This window comes from Aotus nancymaae, unplaced genomic scaffold (assembly GCF_030222135.1).
Source record: "Aotus nancymaae isolate 86718 unplaced genomic scaffold, 86718_ANA_hifiasm-v0.15.2.pri h1tg000004l, whole genome shotgun sequence".
NCBI lineage: Eukaryota > Metazoa > Chordata > Mammalia > Primates > Aotidae > Aotus > Aotus nancymaae.
This window is the reverse complement of record NW_026988415.1, coordinates 41,845,197-41,872,297: the sequence shown is the minus strand read 5'-3', so window position 1 is coordinate 41,872,297 and position 27,101 is coordinate 41,845,197. Positions and strand designations below refer to the sequence as shown.

The window sequence follows — 27,101 nt, the reverse complement described above, 5'->3', positions numbered from 1 at the left end:
GGATATCATTCAGGAAAATTTTCCCAACCTGGCAAGGCAGGGTAATATTCAACTCCAGGTAATACAGAGAACACCACAAAGATATTCTTCAAGAAGACCAACCCCAAGGCACATAATCGCCAGATTTATTAGGGTTGAAATGAAGGAGAAAATACTAAGGGCAGCCAGAGAGAAAGGTCAGGTTACCCATAAAGGGAAACCTATCAGACTTACAGCAGATCTCTCAGCAGAAACCCTACAAGCCAGAAAAGAGTGGGGACCAATATTTAACATCCTTAAAGAAAAGAACTTTCAACCCAGAATTTCCCATCCAGCCAAACTAAGCTTTATGAGCGAAGGAAAAATTAAATCTTTTGCGAACAAACAAGTACTTAGAGAGTTCACCACCACCAGGCCTGCTTTACAAGAGCTTCTGAAAGAAGCACTATACATATAAAGGAACAACCAATATCAGCCTTTCCAAAAATATATCAAAAAGCAAAGAACTTTAACACAATAGAAAATTTACATCAACTTATGGGCAAAACAGCCAGCTAGCATCAAACGCCGGTATTAAACTTATATATATTTTAATTGGATAAAAAGCCAAAACCCATCGGTATGCTGCATCCGGGCCCATCTTACATGCAACAATACACAAAGACTCAGAGAGAAGGAGGAAGATTTACCAATCAAACAGAGAGTAAAAATAAACTAATAAACAAAAAGCAGGAGATGCAATTCTCGCCTCTGATAAAGTAGACTTTAAAGCAACAAAGATCAAAAGAGGCCAGGAATGACATTACATAATGGCAAAAGGATCAATGCAACAAGAAGAGATAACGATTCTATAGATCAACGAGATAGAAAATTAACAAGGATATTCAGAACTTGAACTCAGACCCGGAACAAGTAAACTTAATAAACATTTATAGAACTCTCCACTTCAAATACACAAAACATACATTACCACCTCACACCTATTCCAAAGGTGACTATATAATTGGAAGTAAATCACTCCTCAGTAATCGCATAGCATTTCATAGGTTTAAATTAAATATTGGTTGGCTGTTGTTTGTTATCTTCTTCCCTTATTCCTTCCTGACTACATCATTAAGTATAATTATCAGTATACAAGAGGTTTTCAATACCCATTACTAAATTGCATTCTAGCCTGGGCAAGAAAGCAATACTCCCATTCTCTCTCCCTCTTTCTTTTCCTTCTCCCTCCTCCCCATTCTCTCTCTCTCTTTCTCTTCCTTTTTCCTCCTTCCTATTCTCTCTGTCTCTTTCTCTTTAAAAAAAAAAAAAAAAAAAAAAAAAAAAAAAAAAAAGAAGCTGTTCTTCCAATGTAAATGCTGCAACTACACTAGCTGTGTTATACTTAAAATTGGGCAAAGTTCAAAGAATCTCAATCACACCTACTCAAAAACTGAAGGTAAAACTGTAACAATGAATCCATGAAACCAAATGTTGTGGCTTATTGCAGATAACCATCCAAGGACAGCTTTAGGATTTTTACATAGCGCAGCATACAGCAGCTTTCTAGGTGGAAAAGTAGTGTGAGGGAACAGAAAAAAAAATAATAATAAAGTGTTTTTTTCCAGTTCTGTGAAGAAGGTCATTGGTAGCTTTATGGGGATAGCATTGAATCTATAAATTACTTTGGGCAGTATGGTCATTTTCACAATATCGATTCTTTCTAACCATGAGCATGGAATGTTTTTCCATCTGTTTGTGTCCTCTCTTATTTCATTGAGCAGTGGTTTGTAGTTCTCATTGAAGAGGTCCTTTACATCCTTTGTTAGTTGTATTCCTAGATATTTTATTCTCTTTGTAGCAATTGTGAATGGCAGTTTGCTCTTGATTTGGCTCTCTGTTGGTCTATTATTGGTGTATAGGAATGCTTGTGATTTTTGCACATTGATTTTGTATCCTGAGACTTTGCTGAAGTTGCTTATCAGTTTCAGGAGATTTTGGGCTGAGATGATGTGGTCTTCTAAATGTACAATCATGACGTCTGCAAATAGAGACAGTTTGACTTCCTCCTTTCCTATTTGAATACCCTTTATTTCTTTTTCTTGCCTGATTGCTCTGGCTAGAACTTCCAGTACTATATTGAATAGGAGTGGTGAGAGAGGGCATCTTTGTCTAGTGCCAGATTTCAAAGGGAATGCTTCCAGTTTTTGCCCGTTCAGTATGATATTGGCTGTAGGTTTTTCATAAATAGCTTTTATTGTTTTGAGATATGTTCCTTTGATACCTAGTTTATTGAGAGTTTTTAGCATAAAGGGCTGTTGAATTTTGTCTAAGGCTTTCTTTGCATCTATTGAGATAATCATGTGGTTTTTGTCTTTGGTTCCGTTTATGTGATGGATTACGTTTATGGACTTGCATATGTTGAACCAGCCTTGCATTCCCGGTATGAAGCCTACTTGATCATGATGGATAAGCTTTTTGATGTGCTGTTGCATTCGGTTTGCCAGTATTTTTTTGACGATTTTTGCATCGATGTTCATCATGGATATTGACCTGAAGTTTTCTTTTTTAGTTGAGTCTTTCCCTGGTTTTGGTATCAGGATGATATTGGTCTCATAAAATGAGTTAGGGAGATTCTCTTTTTGTATTGTTTGATATAGTTTCAGAAGGAATGGAACCAGCTCCTCTTTGTGTATCTGGTAGAATCTGGCTGTGAACCCATCTGGACCTGGACTTTTTTTGGTTGGTAGGCTATTGATTGCTGCCTCAACTTCAGCCCTTGTTATTGGCCTATTTAGGGTTTCAACTTCCTCCTGATTTAGTCTTAGAGTAAAGTGTCCAGGAATTTATCCATTTCTTCCAGGTTTACTGGTTTATGTGCATAGAGCTGTTTGTAGTAATCTCCGATGGTAGTTTGTATTTCTGTGGGATCAATGGTGATATCCCCTCTATCTTTTTTTTATTGCATCTATTTGATTCTTCTCTCTTTTATTTTTTATTAGTCTGGCTAGTGGTCTATTTTGCTGATCTTTTCAAAAAACCAGCTCCTGGATTTATTGATTTTTGAAGGGTTTTTTTGTGTGTGCCCCTATCTCCTTCAGTTTGGCTGTGATCTTAGTTATTTCCTGTCTTCTGCTAGCTTTTGAGGTTTTTGATCTTCCTCCTGTAGCTCTTTTACTTTTGATGATAGGATGTCAATTTTAGATCTTTCCTTGTTTCTCATGTGGGCATTTATTGCTATAAATTGCCCTCCCAACACTGCTTTAAAGGTGTCCCAGAGATTCTGGTAAGTTGTTCCTTCATTCTGATTGGTTTTGAAGAACATCTTTATTTCTGCCTTCATTTCATTATTTATCCAGTTGACACTCAGAAGCAAGTGGTTGTGCAGATTTGAGTGTGTTTCTTAATCCTGAGTTCTAATCTGATTGTGCTGTGGTCTTATAGACTGTTTGTTGTGATTTCTGTTCTTTTGCATTTGCTGAGGATGGATTTGCTTCCAATTATGTGGTCAATTTTAGAGTAAGTGCAATGCGGTTCTGAGAAAAATGTATATCCTGTGGATTTGGGGTGGAGCGTTCTGTATATATCTATTAGGTCCACTTAGTCCAGCTCTGTATTCAAATCCTGGATGTCCTTGTTAATTTTCTGTCTTGTTGGTCTGTGTAATATTGACAGTGGAGTGTTGAAGTCTCCCACTATTATTGTATGGGAGTCTAAATCTCGTTTTAGGTCATTAAGAACTTGCCTTTATGTATCTGGGTGCTCCTTTGTTGGGTGCATATGTATTCAGAATAGTTAGCTCTTCTTGTTGTATTGATCCTTTTACCATTATGTAATGCCCTTCTTTGTCTCTTTTGATTTTTGTTGGTTTGAAGTCTGTTTTATCAGAGACTAGGATTGCAACCCCTGCTGGTTTTTATATTTTTAATTGATGTCTGTGAATTGATTGCTTAATTTATAGAAATACAATTGATTCTTGTATTCTTATATCCTGAAACACTGCTAAGCTCTCTTATTAGTTCTAGGAGTCTTTTTATATTTATTTTTTATATATTCCCTAGGATTTTCAACATAGGCATTATATGATCTGGAAATAGGGGCAGTTTTATTTCCTTCTTTCCAACATGCATGTATTTTATTTTATTGTCTTGCTTTACTGCACTGGCTAAAATTTCCAGAAATATATTGAATAAGAGCAGTGATTTTCAGCTGTAGATAAGGGGTCATTTTGCTCTGTCTGCTTTTGGAAATTTGTCTTTGTTTTTAGTTTCTAGTTTAAATATAATGTGTCTTGGGATGGATTTCTTTGGTTTATCCTGTTAGAAGTTCACCCAGCTTTTTAAATCTATAGGTTTATATTTACAACATATATGGGATATTTTTAGGCATTATTTCTTTGAGTACCAACATCATTTCTTTTTCTACCCAGGATTCCAATGGCATGAATGTTAAACCTTTCATTATAGTCCACAGGTTCTAGAGTATCTATTAATTTTTTTCTAGTATATTTTCTCTCTACTGTCTACAATGAGTAATTACTATTCTATTTTCAATTCAGTGGTTTATTCAATCTTTCCATTTCATTCTGTTTTTGAACCTATCTATTGAGCTTTCTATTTCAATTATTGTACTTTTCAATTCTGAAATTGTCATTTGGTTCTTTACATTTCTAATACTTTGCTATGTCTTTCTATTACTATACGAAGGCTTCCTATTTTTAAACTTGATTCAAGTATGTTAGTAATTGTTTGCTTTTTTTTATTTTGACTGTCGAACTGTCAGTTAATTTTAACATCTCTGTCATCTTGGTATTGTTATCCATTCTCTTTTCTCATTTATTTTGAGATTTTCCTATTTTGGGTATAACTACTAGCTTCCAATTTAAACTTAAACGTTTCTGTACTATGTTCTTATTTAAACCTTCTATTTTAGCTGGCTTTCTCTAATACTGCTCCATCAGGGGAAAAAGTGAAATTAACTCATTGGTGCTAGGTGAAGGTAGAAGTCCAGGTTCCTTACTCGCTTCCACTGACTCCCAAAGTGAGTATCTCCTAACTACTGGGAGTTCCAGGTTCTTCCATGGTATCCATTAACATCTTGGTGGAGGTGGCTTCATCATTGCTTGGCAATTGTGAAAGGCCTCTGCTGACAGAACCCCTTTGGTGGGTAGAGGGATGTCTCTTTACAGCTGAGTCTGGGTAGAAGTCCAGACATCTCACATGGTGTCTCACATAGATACTGCAAAGAGGCAGAAGGAGTGTGATTCTCATTAACAACAAGCAGGGATTAAAGTCTTAGCTTTTTATTTGGCCATCTCAGATACCATCCCAATGGGGTGCTAGACAACTTGTTACTGCATCCTAAGAGTGAATGTCTAGGCTCCCCAATTATCCTTTGCTGGCATGGGCAGGGATGATACCATATTTTTCTGTGATGTTTGGCTGGACTATAACAATTATTGTCTAAAAGCTTTCTATTTTTCTAGGCTTCCCTTTTCTTAGTCTTTTAGATAGGAAGAGCAGGTCTTTGTTGGGCTTTTGCTGTCTTTGACTGTTGCCATTTGTGGGTTTCTGGCTTGTTCAGCAACAAGTCTGGGGTATATGAGACAGAAAGAAGACCCAGGGAACTAATCACAGTGTCATTTCTTGTGTCACTTTACACAACAGTATAAAAGTGTTCCTGTCTCTCTGCAACCTCGCCAGCATCTGTTGTTTCTTGACTTTTTAATAATGGCCATTCTGACTGGTGTGACATGGTGTCTCATTGTGTTTTGATTTGTACTTCTCTAATGATCAGTGATGTTGAGCTTTCTTTCATACATTTGTTGGCTGCATGAATGTCTTCTTTTGAGAAGTGTCTGTTCATGTCCTTGGCCAACTTTTTGATGTTTTTTAGTTTTGTTTTTATTTCATAAATTTGTTTGAGTTATTTGTAGATATGGGATATTAGACTTTTGTCAAATAGATAGATTGCAAAAATTTTCTCCCATTCTGTAGGTTGCCTGTTCATTCTAATGATAGTTTCTTTTGCTGTGCAGAAGCTCTTTAATTAGATCCCATTTATCAATTTTTGCTTTTGTTGCAATTGCTTATGATGATTTTATCTTGATACCTTTGCTCATGCCTATGTCTTGAATGCTTTTTCCTAGATTTTCTTCTAGAATTTTTATAGTTTTGGGTTTTACATTTAAGTCTTTAATCCATCTTGAATTAATTTTTGAGTAAGGTATGAGGAAGGGGTCCAGTATCAATTTTGTGCAAATGGATAGCCAGTTCTCCCAGCACCATTTATTAAATGGGGAATTATTTCCCCATTGCTTCTTTTTGTGAAATTTGTCGAAGATCAGATGGTTGTAGATGTGCAATCTTATTTCTGAGTTCTCTATTCTGTTCCATTTGTCTGTGTCTGCTTTTGTATCATTACAATGCTGTTTGGTTATTGTAGCCTTATGGTATAGTTTAGAGTCTGGTAGCGTGATGCCTCCAGCTTGTTCTTTTTGCTTAGGATTGTCATGGATATATGGGCTCTTTTTGGTTCCATAAAAATTTTAAAACAGTTTTTTTTTTTCTAATTCTGTGAAGAATGTCAGCGGTAGTTTAATGAGAATAGCATTGAATCCATAAATTACTAAGGGCAGTATGACTATTTTCACAATATTGATTCTTCCTATCCATGAGCATGGAATATTTTTCATTTATTTTTGTCCTCTCTGGTTTCCTTGAGCAGTGGATTGAAGTTCTCCTTGAAAAGGAACTTCACTTCCCTTGTTATCTGTATTCCTAGGTATTTTATTCTTTTTGTAGCAATTATAAATGGGGGTTCATTTATGACTTGGCTCTCTGCTTGCCTGTTCTTGGTGTACAAGAATGCTTGTGATTTCTGCACATTGATTTTCTATCCTGAGACTTTGTTGAATTTGCTTATCAGCATAAGAAGCTTTTGGGCTGAGACAATGGGGTTTTCTAGATATAGGATCATGTTATCTGCAAACAAAAACATTTTGATTTCCTCCCTTCCTATTTGAATACCCTTTATTTATTTCTCCTGCCTGATTGCCCTGGCCAAAACTTCCAATATTATGTTGAATATGAGTGGTAAGAGAGCACAAGACTTGTCTTGCGCTGGTTTGCTGGTTTTCAAGGGAAGTGCTTCCAGTTTTTGCCCATCCAGTATGATATTGGCTATGGATTTGTCATAAATGGCTCTTATGATTTTGAGGTATGTTCCTTCAATACCTAGTTTATTGAGAGTTTTTAACATGAAAGGATGTTGAATTTTATTGAAGGCCTTTTCTGCATCTATTGAGATAATCATGTGGTTTTTGTTTTTAGATTTATTTATGTGATGAATTACGTTTATTGATTTGCATATGTTGAACCAGGCTTGTATCCCGGGAATGAATCCAACTTGATCGTGGTGGATAAGCTTTTGGATGTGCTTCTGGATTCGGTTTGCCAGTATTTTATTGAGAACTTTTACATCGATGTTCATCAGAGATATTGGCCTGAAGTTTTCTTTTTTTGTTGTATCTCTGCCAGATTTTGGTGTCAGGATGATGCTGGCCTCATAGAATGAGTCAGGGAGGGTTCCTTCCTTTTCAATTATTTGAAATAGTTTCAGAAGAAATGGTATCAACTCCTCTTTGTATTTTTGGTGGAATTCATCTGTAAATCCAACTGGTCCTGGGATTTTTTGGTTAGTGAACTATTTATGAATGTGTCAACTTTGGAACTTGTTATTGGTCTATTCAGGGATTCAAACTCTTCCTGGTTCAGTCTTGGGAAGGTGTATAGTCCAGGAATTTATCAGTCTTGGGAGGGTGTATGTGTCCAGGAATTTGTCCGTTTTCTCTAGATTTTCTACTTTATTTGCATAGGGCTCTTTATAATATTCTTTGATGGTTGTTTATGTTTCTGTGGGATCAGTGGTGATATTGCCTGTATCATTTTTTATTGTGTCTATTTGATTCTTTTCTCTTTTCTTCTTTATTAGTCTAACTAAAAATATGGAACGCTTCATGAATTTTTGTGACTTCCTTGCACAGGGCCATGCTAATCTTCTCTGTATTGTACCAATTTTAGTATATGTGCTATCAAAGGGAGCACAGCATAAGCCTTCTAAAACAATTTTTAAAAATAAATATTGTGTCCACCTGGGTACCTCTTCCACTGGTAAAAAGTAATGAGCTCTTTTAAGATCACTGAAATATCACATGCCAAACTAGAGCTCATTTACAGTAGCTTCCATCTCATGGTAGTTTGACTCAGGCTGTTGGTAATGCTAAATATTTTTTTCCAGGCACCATTTCTCTTTTATTGGTTAGCTGGAAGGCAGGAGAGCTTTTCAGTCTCCCTAGTTGGACTGAGTTGATTATGAAGAGACCACAGAAAACATATCTTTTCCTTGATGGCATCAGACTCAATAGAATCCACTTAGGGTCTATACACAAGCAAGCAAGATGGATCTAACTAAAATAATGTAAGAGAAAGGTATTCCCTTTTACCTGATGATCCCCCTTTGGCAAAAGGGAATCTCTGTCACTTGAACATCTATGTCTCTAAAGGAACCTGCTAAAGGTTACTGCTATAAATATTAGGAAATTTGTTTTACGATTAGATTTTGCTTGATACTACAATTGCAGGGACTGCTGCCCGAGGCACAAAAGTGTTAGATAAATATCTTCTTCAATAATTACATATTAAAAACTGAATGTATAACTACATAACACCTTGTCAAAGTGCAATAATAATTACAAAGTATTTTCATTTTCCTCAACTAGTGCTAGTATGTCAGAGAAACAGTTATACTAAATCATAATGCTTTAGTGACTACATATTTATTTACTAAATCATCAGGTATGACATAAAATTTCTTCTTAAATTATATTTAACAAGATACATAGTAATTTCATTATTTTCTGCTGTTTGCTATGTGTAGTAAACCTCCCATTTTTTAAAGTTGCAAGTGTCACTTGTGGTTGTTATTATTGTTGTTTTTGTTTATTACAAGTCTTTAACACTTGTGTTACATTAAAAAGGCATGTTACTCTTTAATTGGATAATGTAAATAATTTAGTATAGTTTCGCCTTTCTGTTTCCAGCTCTGTATGTTGAAGATTTTTTAAAGTTGATAACTTAGATGACAAGGGAAAATTGTCATTGAACACTGCCAGATCAAAGAAAATGTCACCAGTTCTAACAGTTGCTGAGAAATTGACCCTCTTTGCATGAAATGTAAGCATTGGATCCCCTAGGACAAGTAAAACTTCTCTTACTTGATAGGATGATTTTATTCAATAAGCATTTATATATACTGCACATTCTAAAGCATACACTACTTTGCTCATTCTGTGTTATTAAAACTTTTGTAATTTCCTCTAATCATAATCACTGGACTGTATAGAACAGGCAAAGAGAAATACTTGCATTAAGTTGCAGACAACATGAATAATTTGATTTTACAAAAGACAGAAAGTTATTCTTTCTGGTAATCTTTATTTGAAATGAACCAGTTCAATACCAGGCAAACAGCATTGTTGACACACTAAGCCAAGCTTTTTCAATGTCAGCACTATTGACATTTAGGATCTGAAAGATTTTTTGTTAGAAGAAGGGGCTGTCCTCTGCTGTTTAGTGCTACACCCCTGGCCTTTACCAGCTAAATACCAGTAGCATTTCCCACCAGTTGTGACAACTCAAAATGGCTCTAGACATTACCAAATGTGCCCTAGGGGGCCAAAATTGTCCCCAGTATGTATATTCTATAAAAAGATTAAATGGAAATTTTAAAATAATGTTCTGATGGAGATTTCAGAGTAGTCAAATTCTACCACATATTAGCCTATTAACAAAGCAAAGCTATTCCAGGAGAACATTTCCTGAGAAGAAAGCTGTATCCCCTGCCCATTTGTAGTTAAGTGCCAATAGTGAGTTTATGTCACCTCCAGAAGCTTCAATTATTTGCCTAATATCAAAAGTATGTGTCCATTATCATATGACTACTAACCACAACCAAGAGATGCTGATAAATGTATAGGGAATAGATGTGAACAATAAAAAAAGAGAATAAACACAAATAATACATAAATATTAGTCTGTAAGACTCAGTACTGATATAACATATGAGTAATACATGAGCAATAAACTTTTTAAAAAAATTTGTGAGTTACATAGTAGGCATATATATTATGAGGTAAGTGAGATGTTTTGATACAGGCATGCAATGCGTAATAATCACATCATCAAAAATAGGGTATCCATCCCCTCAAGCATTTTTCCTTTGTGTTACAAACAATCCAGTTATATTCATTTAGTTATTTTTAAATGTACACTAAATTATTTTTTTTGTAATCACTCTGTTGTGTTATCAAATACTAGGCCTTATTTATTCTTTCTTTTTTTTTTTTAACCCATTAACCATCCCCAATCCCCCCAAGCCCCATTACCCTTTCTAGCCTCTGTAAACCACTCTTCTACTCAGATGAACAATAAATTTAAAGGAACTAATAGACACTCACCCTGCATTTTATAGAAGACCTGGAGCTCATAGCTGTTCTTCAGGATATGAAGTCTATTGCCACTGAATTTTTTGTCTTTTCCTGACTTTTGATTAGTCAATACTAGGAGTCAACTGGGTAATAGCCAAAGTTTAAGATAAAATGTCTCTGACATTTGAAACTGCAACCCCATCTAATCCCTGTGGAGAGCCCTAAGGAGATACCAGGTGTTATCAGAGAGTAACAACTCTTTTGTCTTTCTTTGGCAAACTAGAGAGTAACAAAGGCTAATTTATATTGCATATAACTAAGACATATTATAATTTTCTCTAACAATCAGAAATAGTTTTAAACTATGTATGCACAACCGAGAAAACAATGGTGCATAAATAAAATAGGGAAGATATTATTTGGTTGGGGTATGGATTACAGCCTCCAAATATTGCAAGGAATGGATTGCAGAAAAATTCCTCTTTTTTTTTTTTTTACTACCATGTGATAGACAAAGTCGTTTCTTAAATACTCTTCGCAGCTTCTAATCCCCTAGACTTGTTTGCTATATGGAATCATAAAGAAAGATGGATGAACAACAAACTATGACACTATAATGACACTTGAGGCTCTACTTAAGTTATCATCCAAGTTATATGTTGTGAAAGATCAAGCACTTCTTTTGTGAATACTTTTAATTAAATCACAAAATTCCTTAATAGGGTGAACATAACTAGCTCTATGACTAAACTCAGAAATGTAACCAGGAATTAAATTTCCTGTTAAAAGATCATTTGCAGAACAAGGTAAAATCATGACTTTCATACAGACATGAAAATTGATTAAAGATTTATTTGATTCATATGATATGAGGGAATCAGGAAGATATAACTGGTTCAAAATAAAAGTCAAAAGAGCTAAAATTTTTATGGAGTAATGGAATATTGACAAATGGAGACAAAACTGTTTTTTCCAAGGTGAAGTGGAGAGCCAAATGTCTAACAGACAAAGTAGAATTTATATATCAGTTACCTACAACTTACAAGGAGTTGCAAAATAGTTCAGACAATGAACAATGAACAATAAACAGAACAATGATTTTGCTTAAATTAGGCCTAAAGGATACAGTATAGATGATGTGTCATTTTCCACTATCACATGACAATTTTTACTAAAATTCCCCTCCTTCTAGATCAAAAAAGCTTCAAAAATTATCTTGATCAAAAAATAAGACATCTCATCAGAATGGACCTAATTATTTATGAAAGTCTAGGAAGTGTGCTACTTTGCCATATGGACCTTTTTAAGTTTATTTTGATGGATGTTTTCACAAAGAATTTCAGATTGGACTTTTAAAAGCTTCTTATTATTTGTGGACCTGAGGCTAGGAAACAAGGATTTTGCCCATAGTACCTAAAAATGTGGGTGAATTTCTTTCTTTTTAAGGTTCTCAAAATATCCTAAAGTTTCTAGCCTGCCAGGAAATGACCTTCCTTACTCATCTGCAAGACTGAGAACCCTGAAAGGCAGGTACCATGCCAGTTTTCCCAAGTTTACTGTAAGCACTGGCTTTATAAAGTCAGCTTTGATGCCTTAGAAGTATCTGTTCATATCTAATTGAATGAGCATAATTTTCACATATTACATCGTGGGCAAGTCCTTGGTTGTATAACCAATGTTTCCAATTATGTCCAAGTAAAAGGAGAATAAATTCTTACTGCAACTATGCAAGTCACTACATTGCTATGAAAATAAATATATTCAATAAGAGTTTCTGAATTCTGAAGGGGTCTACAAGGAGAATAAACTATCAATTATACATATTTCATTTAAGTTTATAAAAGAATCTACTAAATTATTATGGGTTATACATAGTGTAAAGGTAGAAAAGTGTGATACCTTTCCTCACCAATCATGAGGGTCATAGCCAAGACTCCTATAACAAAAGATAGGTGAACAAGAGACAAGCATGACAAATTTATTTAATCAAAATTTTACATGACATAGGAGGCTTCAGAAATGAGGGCCACCAAACTAGAGGAAACCCTCTATATACTTAGGCTCAGTAAAGAATGGATAGCCATGTAGAAATGTGATTAGACAAAAGGGTATGACCTAATGGTAATAGATTGAATGGGGGTATCCTACAAGGCCTATCTGTTCAGACAACTGGTTGACCTCTGCATAGCATTCCTTCCTCCTTGGTATGAGACAGGACCCCTCTGTAATGAAGGTCTTCAAGGGAAAGGGGAGAAGGGAAAGAGTTACCTTTCTAGGTTTAATGGCTTGCTTTTGGGGAGATGGGTTCTAGTTTTGATGACCTTCTTTGGAGAAGAGGAATTCTGATTTCCATGACTTGCTTTGAGGGAGAAAGAGGAGGGGGAGACAGGAAAATATAAGAAGATCAAAAAGACCTTGTTTCTGAGGCCTTTCTAGTTTCCTTCAGTTCAAAGTATGCAGTATGCCAAGGTGCCATACTTCTGGGTATTATATTCTGAGACCCAACAATATCTTAAACAACAAAGGACTTCCTTATACATCTTGTGAATAGAATATTAAAACATCAGCAATAGTCTTTAAAAATTCACATCATAGGCCAGGCGCGGTGGCTCATGCCTGTAATTCTAGCACTTTGGGAGGCCGAGACGGGAGGACCACCTGAGGTCAGGAGTTCGAGACCAGCCTGCCCAACATGATGAAACCCTGTCTCTACTAAAAATAGAAAAATTAGTCGGGCGTGGTGGCAGGCACCTATAATCCCAGCTACTCAGGAGGCTGAGGAATGAGAATTTCTTGAACCCGGGGATGGAGGTTGCAGTGAGCCAAGATCATGCCACTTCACTCCAGCCTGGGGAAAGAGAGAAACTCTGTTCATAAAGAAAATGCAATATCATTCAGTCTTTTTTTTTTTTTTTTTTTTGTGATGGAGTCTCACTCTGTTGCCCAGGCTAGAGTACAGTGGCGTGATCTCAGCTTACTACAACCTCCGCCTCATAGGTTCAAGCAATTTTCCTGCCTCAGCCTCCTGAGTAGCTGGGATTACAGGTGCACACCACCATACCCAGCTAATTTGTGTATTTTTTGTAGAGACAGGGTTTTACCATGTTGGCCAGGCTGGTCTCAAACTCCTCGGCCTCCCAAAGTGTTGGGATTACAGGTGTGAGCCACTGCACCTGGGCCATTCAATATTTTATAATTATTCTTGCTTTACAAGATCTTGTGTTAGCAGAAGCCTATAGTGAAAACTACCTGGCATAATCCTTTTCCATGCAGCTCTGAGACAGTCATCCTTTGTTAATGACGAAGCACTGAGGACTGTAGTTGATGGTATATGCTTTCAAGAAAGGATCAGAGAGAAACAAAAAAAAATTATCTAGGGTGAAAGACTATGGTTAGCTAGAACTGATAACTTTCAAAAGTGAAAGATCTAATGAACATTTGTTGTAAGAAAAATGCAGCTGACAATAAAATTTGGTTGTTTCTTTGACATGCAAAATAAGATAGTTAAGACAGCTGAAAAACGTTTTAGACAAAATAATTATAAACAGTATTAAACCTATTATTAAATAAGATTGTGAACATTACATCTAATTTATAAAAATGATTAATATATTCTTTTAAAGAAAAAATCTTGAGATATAACATATGATATGTCTGATATAATATGCAATAAATATACTAAGCATATAGTAAGAATATACCAAGAATATGTCAGTATTAAGTACAAAGATTCAGTAAGTATGGAATACACCTTGAAAATCTATATATTAATAAAACTCCAGACTTAACTTATGTGAATTCCTATTTGAAATCTAGTGGCCTAGAAAATGCCATTTGCAATTTAAAGAAGCAATGTTTTAACCAACTTAATATTTTTTAAAATAAATGAAATTATGACTGATAACACTATACTGCTGTCATCTAATATCAGGCAAAATACCACTTGCACTTTGATAGATAAAAATACATATCATGGACAGCAAGGGCTTTGACAAATTTCTTGAAATTTCCCAAACAGTATACCATTTCTGAAATATTTATGCTAATAATATTTTACCCATACAAAATTAACTTAGAGAAGGCTGAGCATCTTTCCTGATTTGAAAGCTGTTCTCATAGAACTCATCAATAGTAGCATATCAATAAACCTTATTATTTTTAGCACCTCTCATTTTACTAGGTGAAAGAACAAATCTTTGTGCCATTGCAGAGAGCCTCAAAAGGTAATTTTAGTTGTAAAAGATAAGATGAAAGCTTTATTGTATTTTTTTATATCCAGTATTAGATTTGAGGAAGGCAAAAATAAAAAATGTCATGGTATTTGGACATTTAAGATACAAATCGGATCATAGGTGCCTGAGAAATAATACTTGGTCATTCATTTTGAAATGACAATAAAACATTAAAAGAAAACATAGAAGATAACATGATCGTAATGAATGTTTGTTTTTGTGAGGAAACTTTGTTTTCTTGAATAACCAAGGACATTATACAGTGAATATAAACCATAGAATCTTATTCTGGTATGATACAAATCTCTGTTATCTAAGCAGATTAACAACAGAAAAGAAAAACAACAATTGCAACAATAAAAAAGTAATCTTTCTTATAGTAGGTGAAGGCAATGAACCAAGGAGACAGGCCTATCAATTTAGGCAAACTGCTAAGATTTTTAACATAATTCATAATTTTTCAAACTCAGTTATTATAAAGCAAGGGAAGTAAAATGTATTTCCAACTTTTGTCTTTTATTACCATCCTTCATATTCTGGAATTAACTGACATCTTACTCTAGGACCCATATCAGGATGTCTACAAGGTCAGAATTAATTTCACAGTATTATTTAGTAACAGTCAATGTGTTCATTGTTTCTGTCTTTGAATTCATTAATAAGTGTGCATTATAAAAATTTCTCAGTTTCAATTTCCACTATAGTAAGTATCAATAGTTAGAACCTACAAAAAATGCTCTATGAGGGCCTCAATAAGCTTTAAGAGCACAGAGATTTGTAAACAAACAAAATAAAAAAAATCCTTTAGGAAGAAACTACTTCTTTCCTTGGAAAATAAAAATACATCATACACAGTTGTAATTCTCTCAAACTATTACTCCTACATAGTCTCATTCACATATATTAATTTTTAACTTTTAGTCAAATCCATTTCTAGGTTTTTTTTTTTCAGAATAAACTTCCTTCCAGTCCATCATTGCAATCCAGCAGAGCTCGTGAATACAACTTTGTACAGTCATACTTTATATGAGTTCTCAAAGTAGCAAAATGAGCATATCCATTAACAGACCCAAATATATCATCTCTCTGTAGCATATACAAATAAGAAGCAAAGTATGTAAGCTTAATATTATGATTAGTAATCAATATTTTGGCATTCTATCCTACTTAGAAATGATCTAGGTATTTAATGACTATTAATTAACTCAAAAGGATGTCAACTTAACATTTTAAGTTATCTAAAGATCTTGGAAATTATCTTCAAGCTGACATACTATATAACATAATTACTGGTTAAATAAAGTTTGCCAGAATGATGATTCAATTTGATTAAACACAAATTTGCATTCTTCATAATCTTAAACATTAAGTAGATGTAATATTAGCTTATTCCCTCAGTGAACCTGTACAACTTTAGAAAGAACATGCACAAGTATAATAGAATAAAATCTACCCTTGTACTTGATAAATCAGAAAACACATAAGTCTTTTGTTAAATCAAAATATTAAACTAGTCTAATTCACTAAACACTTACCTAAATTATGTGAACTTGAATTCTTAAAACGTTTTTGAATTGGTTTCTGAATTCCATGAGAATACTTTTAAAATCTAACATACTGAAAACGTTAGAAATTCAATTTCCTTATTTTCTGGAATTTTAGGAATATTCTAATTACATAAGCATTTATTTATCTCTATAAGCTAATCCTTTAAGATACTTCATATTCTAATTTATTAATATCACACTAATATAGCAAACTATTACATCCTGTCTTAGTTTGCTTAGGCTGTTATAACATCATGCCATAAACTTGGTGCCTTAAACAACAAAATTCTTTTTCTCACAGTTCTGGAGGCTGAGAAGTCCAAGATCAAAGTGCCAGCAAATAGGTTTTACTCTGAAAGTCTCTTCTCTTGACTTGTAGGTAGCTGCCATCTTGCTGTGGGCTCACATGATCTCTTCTTTGGCCACAGTCCTATCAGATCAGGGCCCCACCCTTATGACCTTATTTAATCTTAATTACCTCCAAAAGAGCCTATCTCCAATGTAGTCCCATTGAGGGTTAGGGCTTCAACATATGAATTTTGGTGGGACACAATTCAGTACATAGCATATCCTTACAAAAAAGAAGTAAAGTTCCTTATGAAGTACAGACACTTAGACATCCAGAAACAATAAGGGCTTATGGCATCAATTCTAAAATGTCAGCCAAGAATCAAGAGTAAACACAGAAATATATAACTCACTGTTTCAAATCAATGAGATGGCCTCTTCTCATTCTTCAATTCTTAATTGAACTGGAGCTTAAAATAGGCAAACAAGCAGAAAAGACTAACCAGATTTTCTATTGTCCCTCACCCAACAAAGATCTCTAAAAATCATTAATCCATTTACAGAGATCACTAAATGGTCATACCACAAAACCAAATTCTCATTGGAAAGCAACTTATTGGCCATAAACCAAAACAAAATTAGTAGAGCACAAAATAAATATTACAAAACAGTGTCAGCATAGTTCTATTGCCACTTTGGATTCACCTTCTTAGAGCCAAGCAAAGACATGCTTGGGCTAAACTGTTAAAAGATAATTTTCAGAAAAAGGTAAAATCATGACCCTCATACAGATATAAAAATAAACATGTGCTAAAGATTTTACTCATATGTTATGAAAGAACCCAGGCCTATGTTTTAACTGGTTTTTAAAAAATCACAAATATATATAGAATAAAGTAGTAATGAGATGAAATGTAAATGGAAACAAAACTGATTTTTTTATGAAGAAGTGTGGCAAAAGGTGAAGAAAAGTCAATTCTTTACCCAGTGGCACAGACTTTAAAAATTACAGTTATAAAATAGCTGAAAGAAAATCAACAGATCTAGAATTAAACAGGCCACAAGTTTTCCACTGAAACATAGATTTCTCTGAAACACAGTATTTTTTTCTACAAATAGAAATAATTTGGAACTGTTTTAGAGTGCACTTTATAATTAGTTTTGCTGGGAATATTTAAGATTCCATTCCTAATATGGTTTTGTACAGGTTGATCTTCAACTGAGTTAACATATCCTCATAGATAGTAGAGTTAGCAACTACCACCATTATCATGACCACCACCACAACAATCGTTATAACGATTCTTAGTCTGCATAGCACTTTACATACATTAATTCACTTATTCCCCACAACTTTGAGATGAGCACTAATATTATCTCTATGTTACAGGCAAAGAAACGAAGACACAAATAACTGAAATAATTTGTCCATGGTTACAGACCTAGCAAGTGCTGATAGCTAGGCCGCTGAGATGCCAGCTAGCCATTTGGAGACACTCACCTGGATTTTAATAAGTTGATTAATATGATCTACAAAATGCAAGAAGCTAAACATTCCTGAAATTGTTAACTGAGGAACACTATATCCCAGGTGCTGTGCTAAGTGATTCAAGTACATACGTGAGTGAAGGAACTCCTTGGCTTTGAGGTGACAGTCAAGGGATGGAGATGGACATGTACCCAGACAATTACAAACCAATATATAATAACAAAAGCTAGCATTCAGTGATGCAGGGGCACATATTTCAAATAAATAAATGCTGAATGAAAAAATAGTGGGAAAGATGGGCAGGACTGAAGTTGAGGAGGGCCTTGAATACTGTGCTAAGCAACTTTGACCTTGTCCTGAAGGCCAGAAGGAGCTATTGTAGGGTTTTAAGCAAGGAAGTGATATAATCAGGATCGCATTTTAGATAGATTGATCTAGTAGCAGTTTAGAAAAGGAATTAAACATAAATGGTGTTGGGAAAACTAGCTAGCCACGTGCAGAAAGCAGAAACTGGACCCCTTCCTGAACACCTTACACTAAAATTAACTCCAGATGGATTAAAGACTTAAACATAAGACCTAACAGCATAAAAACCCTAGAAGAAAATCTAGGCAAAACCATTCAGGACATAGGCGTAGGAAAAGACTTCATGACCAAAACACCAAAAGCATTGGCAACAAAAGCCAAAATAGACAAATGGGACCTAATCAAACTCCATAGCTTCTGCATGGCAAAAGAAACAGTCATTAGAGTGATTTGGCAACCAACAGAATGGGAAAAAAATTTTGCAGTTTACCCATCTGACAAAGGACTAATATCCAGAATCTGCAAAGAACTAAAACAGATTTACAAGAAAAAAACAAACAAGCCCATTCAAAAGTTGGCAAAGGACATGAACAGACACTTTACAACAAAAGACATACATGAGGCCAACAAGCATATGAAAAAATGCTCAGCATCACTGGTCATTAGAGAAATGCAAATCAAAACTACATTGAGATACCATCCCATGCCAGTTAGAAAGGCGATAATCAAAAAATCTGGAGACAACAGATGCCGGAGAGGATGTGGAGAACTAGGAACAATTTTACACTGTTGGTGGGAGTGTAAATTAGTTCAACCATTGTGGAAGACAGTGTGGCGATTCCTCAAGGACCTAGAAATATAAATTCCATTTGACCCAGCAATCCCATTACTGGGCATATATCCAAAGGATTATAAATCGTTCTACTATAAGGACACATGCACACGAATGTTCATTGCAGCACACTTTACAATAGCAAAGACCTGGAACCAATCCAAATGCCCATCGATGATAGACTGTACAGGGAAAATGTGGCACATATACACCATGGAATATTATGCAGCCATCAAAAATGATGAGTTTGTGTCCTTTGTAGGGACATGGATGAACCTGGAAACCATCATTCTCAGCAAACTGACACAAGAACACAAAATCAAACACTGCATGTTCTCACTTATAGGCGGGTGTTGAACAATGAGAACACATGGACACCAGGAGGGGAGCACTACACACTGGGGTCTGTTGGGGGGAAATAGGGGAGGGACAGCAGGGGTTGGGAGTGGGGGAGAGATAGCATGGGGAGAAATGCCAGATATAGGTGAAGGAGAGGAAGGCAGCAAATCACACTGCCACGTGTATACCTATGCAACAATCTTGCATGTTCTTCACATGTACCCCAAAACCTAAAATACAATTTAAAAAAAGTTTTTTTATAAAAGGAATTAAACAGGTAGTAAGCCTTTATCTCAAGAGAACAATCAGTTATTTGATAATAAAAATACAAAACCCTTAAAATGTGGTGAACTATTTATTTGTTTAAGATTCTGTGGATTAGCAATTTGGACTGTGCCCAGCTGGGCTACTCCTCTGCTGTTCTCTCCTGGGGCCTCATCTAGAAGTCTGATCATTTGTGCTAGCTCTTTCCCAGGCCTCTCTATCTCCATGGGTTTTCACCTTAAAAGGGTAGCGTATTTTTCTTTACATGATATGGCAAGCAGAATAATGCTCCCCAAAGGTGTTCATGTCCTAATCCCTAGCATTTGATAATATATTGTTTTACATGGTAAAAGAGACATTGCAAATGTGATTAAGATAAGAATCGTGATATGGATTAGATGTTTGTCCCCTCCAAATCTCATGTTGAAATGTGATTGCCAATATTGGAGGTGGGCCTAGTGGCAGATATTTGTGTCATGGGGGCAAATCCCTCATGAAGCACTTGATGCCATCCTCACAGTAATGAGTGAGTCGTTGCTCTATTAGTTCACAAGAGAGCTGGTTGTTTAAAAGAGACTGAAATCTCTCTTGCTCCCTTCTCTCTTGCCCCTTCTCTCACCATGTTCCCTCTTCATCTTCCCCCATGAGTGAAAGCTTCCTGAGGCCCACACCAGAAGCAGATTCTGGTGCCATGCTTGTACAGCTGGCAGAACCATGAACCAAATAAATCTCTTCTTCATAAATGACTCAGACTCAGGTATTTCTTTATAGCAACATAAAACAGACTCACACAGACCTTGAGATGCAGAGATTATTCTAGATTATCTGGGTCGGCCCAGTCTGATCACAAGAGTCCTTATAAGAGGGAGGCGGAAGGATGAGAGTCATAAAAGGAGATGGGATGACAGAAGCAGAGATGAGAGAGTTGAAGAGAGATTCAAATATGCTACAATGCTGGCTTTGAAGCTGGAGGAAGCTAGGCCATGAGCCAAGGAACCGAGGCAGCCTACTGAAGCTGGAAAATGTAAGGAAACATTCTGTCCTAAGAGCTTCCAGAAGGAAAGCAGTCCTGCTGACACTTTGACTAATCCAATGAGAATGGTTTTGGGCTTCTAACTTTTAGAACTATAAGATAAATTTGTGTTATTTTAAGCTACTAAGTTTGTGGCTTTTGTTTGTTAACAGCAATAGGAAACTAACACACATGGCATTCTCAGGGTAACAAGAGAGTAAATAAAAGCAGAAGCTACAAGACTCCTGAGGCCTTGCTCAGCAGTTGCACAGTGTCACTTTTGTCCTATTCTATTGGTCAAAGCAAGTTACAAGGCCAGCCCAGATTCAGAGAGAGGAAAACCAAATTTGTCTCTTGAGTGGAAGACCTATAAAGAAGTTGTTGCCTTTTAAAATGCACTACAACAAGTTAGGAGACAATTAGAGTAACCCGGGTAAGAGTGGAAAAGGACTCTAAGCTGCTATAGGATGGATGGTAAGGAAAGGAGAAGTTCAAAACATACTTAGTAGGTAAAAGCATCAAAATTTGATTAATTGAATGCAGAGGGTGAGGGAGATGAAAAATATTTGATCCTCATATCAAACCTGTGAAGTTAAGTAAACATTATCATCTACCTTTAGCAGAGGAGGCAACTGAAGCCCAGAGAGGTTAAATCATTTGTTTGATGCCCCATAACTTGAACTAGAACATAAGACTCCTGACCCGTGATCTTTTCTTCTGGTTAGACTATGTTGCGTATATATCCTCATATCCCTTCCCCTTCCTCATCCCATCCTGAGATCTCATATTAATGGAAATACGCCCCCACTTACTCTTTCATCTGGAATGGTTATTACCCTTGTTCACTTCTATTCTTGTAATTTTATATAACTGGTATAGCAACATTAACACCTTCCATGTCAGCTAATATATAAAAATCAAAGGATAAGCTAATAATAAAAAGGCAGATCCAAATAAGTCACTTTCTAGTAATCACATCAATAGAAAACTAGATATAAGATGATGAGTTGATTAAGATTTCATTTGGGAGGCTGTGATTTATAAAGGAAAAATGAACTATAAGGTTTTTTTTCCCTTGGAAATTAGATTAGTTTCTCTTTCTTTATCTCCTTGTGAATCATTAGTGAGCTGAGGAAGCAACAAACACCCAGCTTCATTTCTTAAGAGCTATTTTATTATGTAGGTAGTTTCCTTAGCAACTGTGTACCTATCTCCCCACGTGGTATCTTAAAAATTGCAAAGACAAATATGGTAGTTACCACTCTTAAAGTTATCAAAAAACTGCTTCTAAATACTCCTACTTTGAATTTCCATGGAAAAAGCTGTATTCTAGTTTTTGTCTAATCATTGTAGAAAAGTACTTTAACATTTTATAAATCAATGGATACATTAAGTAGTTAAGCAGCACAAAATGTATCATGTTTTCAGAGAAAAATGTGCCAGATCCAAAATAAACTTTCAGATTGGAAATCCTCATGCCACCAAATACAGAGGATCATGTCTTTTAGAGCATGCATATTATTTGCATGAGGCTTACAGCTAGATGGTATTAGTCTATGGACATTTTCCGATGGTAGGAAATGTAGCCAATATAGGATAAGTGGTCAATAAATGCTAGTTGCTATTATTATTATCATTGGAAGTTTATAGAAAACAACCTAAAAATAAAATTGCAACTGCTTCCTTGGTATGTATTATCCACGCATAGAAACTCATGGTGTGTTACAAAACACAAGCTACAAAACAAGTAGCTATAGTAACAACATAAAAAACACCCTTTATGGAGCATTACTATGAGTCAGACATTCTGTTATGCATTTTAACATACTATATCATTTAGTCATCACAAAGCATTGTACAGTAGATACTATTACCTTCACAATCGTATAAAGCAAGAAATTAAGGTGAATAGAATAAGTGTCTTGACCAAATACTCACAACTAGAAAGTAAGAAAGGTGGGATTTGAATCCAGAAATCAAATCCTTTTCTGCCTTACTTCAATGCCATATACTTAATCAAATGCTGTTTCACCTGTGCTGATATGTCTGCATATAATATTCTCTAATGATGTTTCATCTAAGTCCAGGAGGACAATTAGAGGACTGGGGCATAGATTCTCATTTAACTGCCACTTCTCTCCCAATCCTTTTAATTCTCCACCTCATGTATCCCGACTCTGCTCTGGAAAATTTAAACACAGTCTGCTAATATTCATTATGTACTAGGAATGTGGAAAGATGCAAGCACAGGGAATGACTCCCTTCTTGAAAGAATTCATAATCTATCTAGAGACATTAAGAATAACACATTAAATAATGAGAATCATAGATGACTGAATAAAAACGTATCCAAATTGGACTTTTATAAATCTTGAGACATATGGGGCTCTAACCACATAAGTTAATAAAGCAGAAAGGATAGGTCAGGCCAGAACTAGAGAGAGGGAGCCTGGCACAGCTGGAGGGCGTGAATCTATATGATTAGCGATCATCCCAGTGTGTCTTATTTAAAAAGATGTGCTATCTGAAGGGATGTGGTTGATCTGGACTATGGTAAACAGCCAAGGAGCACCAATCTGGTGTTTAGGACTGGTAGCACTTTAAAACAGATGAAATGCTAACAATGTGTTTATTAATGATGAATAAATATATGATACCACATCCACTCCCTAAAAGTAATAAAAGTTGAGGGGCTAGAAAAAAAATTAGAGTTTCATGGTCCTGGCCAAATGGACTGGAGTTCAAATCCATCCATCAGGGAATTTGTAAGTATTGTGTAAACATGGCAGGGAGAAGACTGTGACTTAGGGCACATATGACTATCTAGGGCTTACATTAAGGATACCATAGGCTAGCTCTATTATCTGGTTTATTCTTAAGAGATCAGGAAAAACCTAGCCAGGGTACCCCTGGATATGGGTTTCTGGGAGCCAGCTGTAGGTAAAACAGGATATACTTTAGGTGGCCGTGTTAGTCCATTTTGCATTACTATAAAGGAATACCTGAGACTGGGTAATTTATTAAGAAAATAAGTTTATTTGGCTCTTGTTTCTGCAGGTTGTAAAAGCATGACACCCACATCTACTAGGCTCTTGATGAGGACTTAAGAAGCTTTTATTCATGGAGGAAGGTGAAGGGGAAGTAGGGGAGTAGGTTTGTCATGTGGTGAGAGAGAAAGTGAGAAAAAGAGGAGGAAATACCAGGCTCTCTAAATAACCAGTTCTTACATGAACTAATACAGCTCTCAAGAGCTCATTACGATGACAATGGCACTGAGCCTTTCATGAGGGTTCTGTCCCATGACACAAGCAACTCCCGCTAGGCCCCACTTTCAACCTTGTGGTTCACATTTCAACATGAGATTTAGAGGGGACAAACATCCAAACTATATCAGTGGCCTAAGGCAACATAGCTCAAAAAGAACACCAAAATTTCAGTCAAGGAAGGAAGGCAAAGTTCTCAGTAAAATGCAGTATTAAATGCCAATCCTGAAGTTTGAAGCAGGACTATAAGTGGGAGAAAGAATAATGAGATTAGGTAGCAGAGGAATCAGCAGTTAATTAGACAGTGCTCAGAATAGGTAGGAGCAAGCTATTTAGGGCCGTGATGTATACAGAGATTGATTGATCCTTTTGTTTATATGATGCCAGCTGACTGGTTGGGAACTATAGCGGACATGGTAGCTTAAAGAATATAAGACAGGAAGATGAATTCCAGACCCACCCATGGATAGGATGAACTTTTCTAATGTACTTTCTGCTGAAGTCAGAACTGGCTTAGAAACTGCAAAGGCATATTATGCCATATGCATATAAGCACACCTGAAGATTGAATGAATATTATGTCTTGTTCATATATCCACCACTGGCATGTTTGAGTTGTGTACAAATGTTGTTCTGATGAATAAAATACCAATTTATTTTAAACCATTAGTGAATTAGTAGCTATTTTTTGTCATTATATATTTTTCTTTAAAATTGCGTAGTAAAGAGAAGAGTGGTAATCCAGGAAATTCTTGACATTTTTGGGACCAGATTATAGAGGCACTTTTCTATGGACTCACTACCTAAATTATATAATTATACAAGCCAACAGTTTTCCCTCCGGCTTTCTGAGATTCAGATGAGACAATTAGGATTTGGTTCCTACTAGAGATGTTCAAGGGAGGAGAGTAGACACAGAATCAGACTGACTCTAAGTGCGGCTTCTCCCATAACTTGTCATCTTCTACAAAATTTAAGATCTTTTATGTTACTCAATCATCATCATTGTTATCATTGCCACTATCGTTATCATCATTATTGTTATCTACATTTTTATAACACTCTGCACTTTACAAAGTACTCTTATCTTCAGAGGCTGATTTTCAATGAAGCCTTACAAACCCCCTCCAAACCTCCTAGAGTAGCTTAAGCAATGCTTTTATCTGACTATATGACTTTGTAAAGATTTCTGAAGATATTTTAACTACACTTAATTTAGATGCTTTTTCTCTTGTCTGGTGGCATTGGAGTGACCATGAGAATTTTAGGGATTTAGCTAAGGAGAAGTTGAGCTAGTGAAATAATTAATTTGGGTTTAGTAGGACATATTCAGTGCACAGTTACTTCTGTATATAGTTAAATTATGCTAGCCACCCCAGTATCAAATGACTTCCAAGAAATCATCCTGCCACCCACTGTGCTGACTAACCCAAGGACAAGAGGCTACAGAGCCAGAAGTCATTTCAGGATAATAACATGTCCTAAAGTGTTTGGCAACAGAAGTAGAAGTGAATGCAGGAGAAATAAGCTTTGAAATATATAGAGCTAAAATCAGTCTGTGAAAAAAATCTTTTATATCTAAAAGAAAATTGAGAGAAAACTGATTTTAAAAATAGGTAGGTCTTCCCCAATTTGACAGCAATTGTCAAACTTTACACGACGTTAGCAAAAACAAGTGATAAAGCTGAAGAAAACTCCTAAACTTATTAATAAAAAAAATCAACCATGCTAGAGGAACTGTTGAATTACCTTTCCATTCTGTTTATAGAAAATATTAAATGTTGTCATATGAAGAGGAAACACTTTACATGCAATAAAAATGTAAGTAATAAAAGTTATTATAAAAGTGTGTCAGGCAGTTAATTCATCAAAATATGTAGGTTTTTTTTCTGGATTTTGTGATGTTGTGGCATTTATCTGCTTTTAAAATGTGTTACATATACCACTTTATTTTCTCATTCTAAATATATTCAATTTTATCCTTAATTTTGTATTTGTAATCCTGTATTCTTCTTAAAGACACTCCCCTTGACTTGTAAAACTTTAGACATACAAAACCTGGATTAATCCCAGTACATGCATCGTGTCACCCAACCCTCACAATATTCCTAGACAAATTATACTTTACAGATTAGAGAGATGCACCTCACTCAGTCTTTCAGCAAATGTTTATGAGAACCTACTATGTGTCAATTACTCTTCCAGGCTCTGGTGATGCAGCAATGAACTTCACAGACAAAAATTTCTGCCCTCCTAGATCATACATTCTAGTGACATTATAATAAGTTATATAGATAAGTTGTTATTTATCCTTTGTCATATAATGTAAAATGAGTAAATAATCTTGGACTAGAACCCAGATGTTTTCCTCCAATGAATTTCTCTTTCTTTTATTATCTTAATTTACCATGGCTTCTGCTTCATTTTCGACATTCCTCTGTGGAATGGGATTTGCAATCCATCCTCTTCTAGGCTTGGACAGATCTCTGCTTTCCCTGTGACCTTCTCAAGGGTTCTAGGACAAAGCTAGATGCATTTCTTAGAGAGACTTACTTATTTTTAACATGGCCCAATTTTATCTCTTTTGGATGAAACACACCCTGAACATAAAACTTGCTGTGCCTTTTTGTCATTTTCTCTAGGTCACTGGTTAGATTTTTTTGAGTTTCCAAGCTGTAGTCAGCTCATGTTGCAGAGAACAAATCTTTAGCCATCAGTTTTTGCCTTCTAGGTAAAAGGGAATAGGTTACTCCTTTCAAATGTCTTGGAGCAACTGCTGAATTTTTCTCATGAGTATCTATTGTTTTGTTTTAAATATATTCTGAGGTGTTTTTTCTTTTGTTTGTTTTTGTGTTTTGTTTGTTTTGTGTTTACCAACAGAGATTTTCTGGCTGGCAGTTTCTTCCACTTTTCATTCATTGTGGAAGTGGTTGGTATTAATAAGAAAGGATAAATTCTCCCAAGGATAGAGAACACAGTAAAAGCAGCAGTATGTATTGGTGAGGGCCAAGTTGTTCAATAAGAGTCACTTTTTCTGTATTACTTTTGGCTCCATTACTGCATTCAGAGAAAAGTGAGTGGTGAA

The 27,101-nt window shown here is 35.5% G+C and overlaps 1 protein-coding gene and 1 non-coding gene across 2 annotated transcripts in view; one reads left to right on the top strand and one right to left on the bottom strand.

The window, feature by feature from the left end:
- Positions 1–27,101, top strand: part of IL1RAPL2 (interleukin 1 receptor accessory protein like 2) — a 1,111,506-nt gene that overhangs the window by 1,014,821 nt on the left and 69,584 nt on the right. The window lies entirely within an intron of this gene.
- On the bottom strand, positions 7,958–8,063 carry LOC135269238 (U6 spliceosomal RNA). Its single transcript, XR_010337564.1, has one exon. It is a non-coding gene; the product is annotated as a U6 spliceosomal RNA (small nuclear RNA).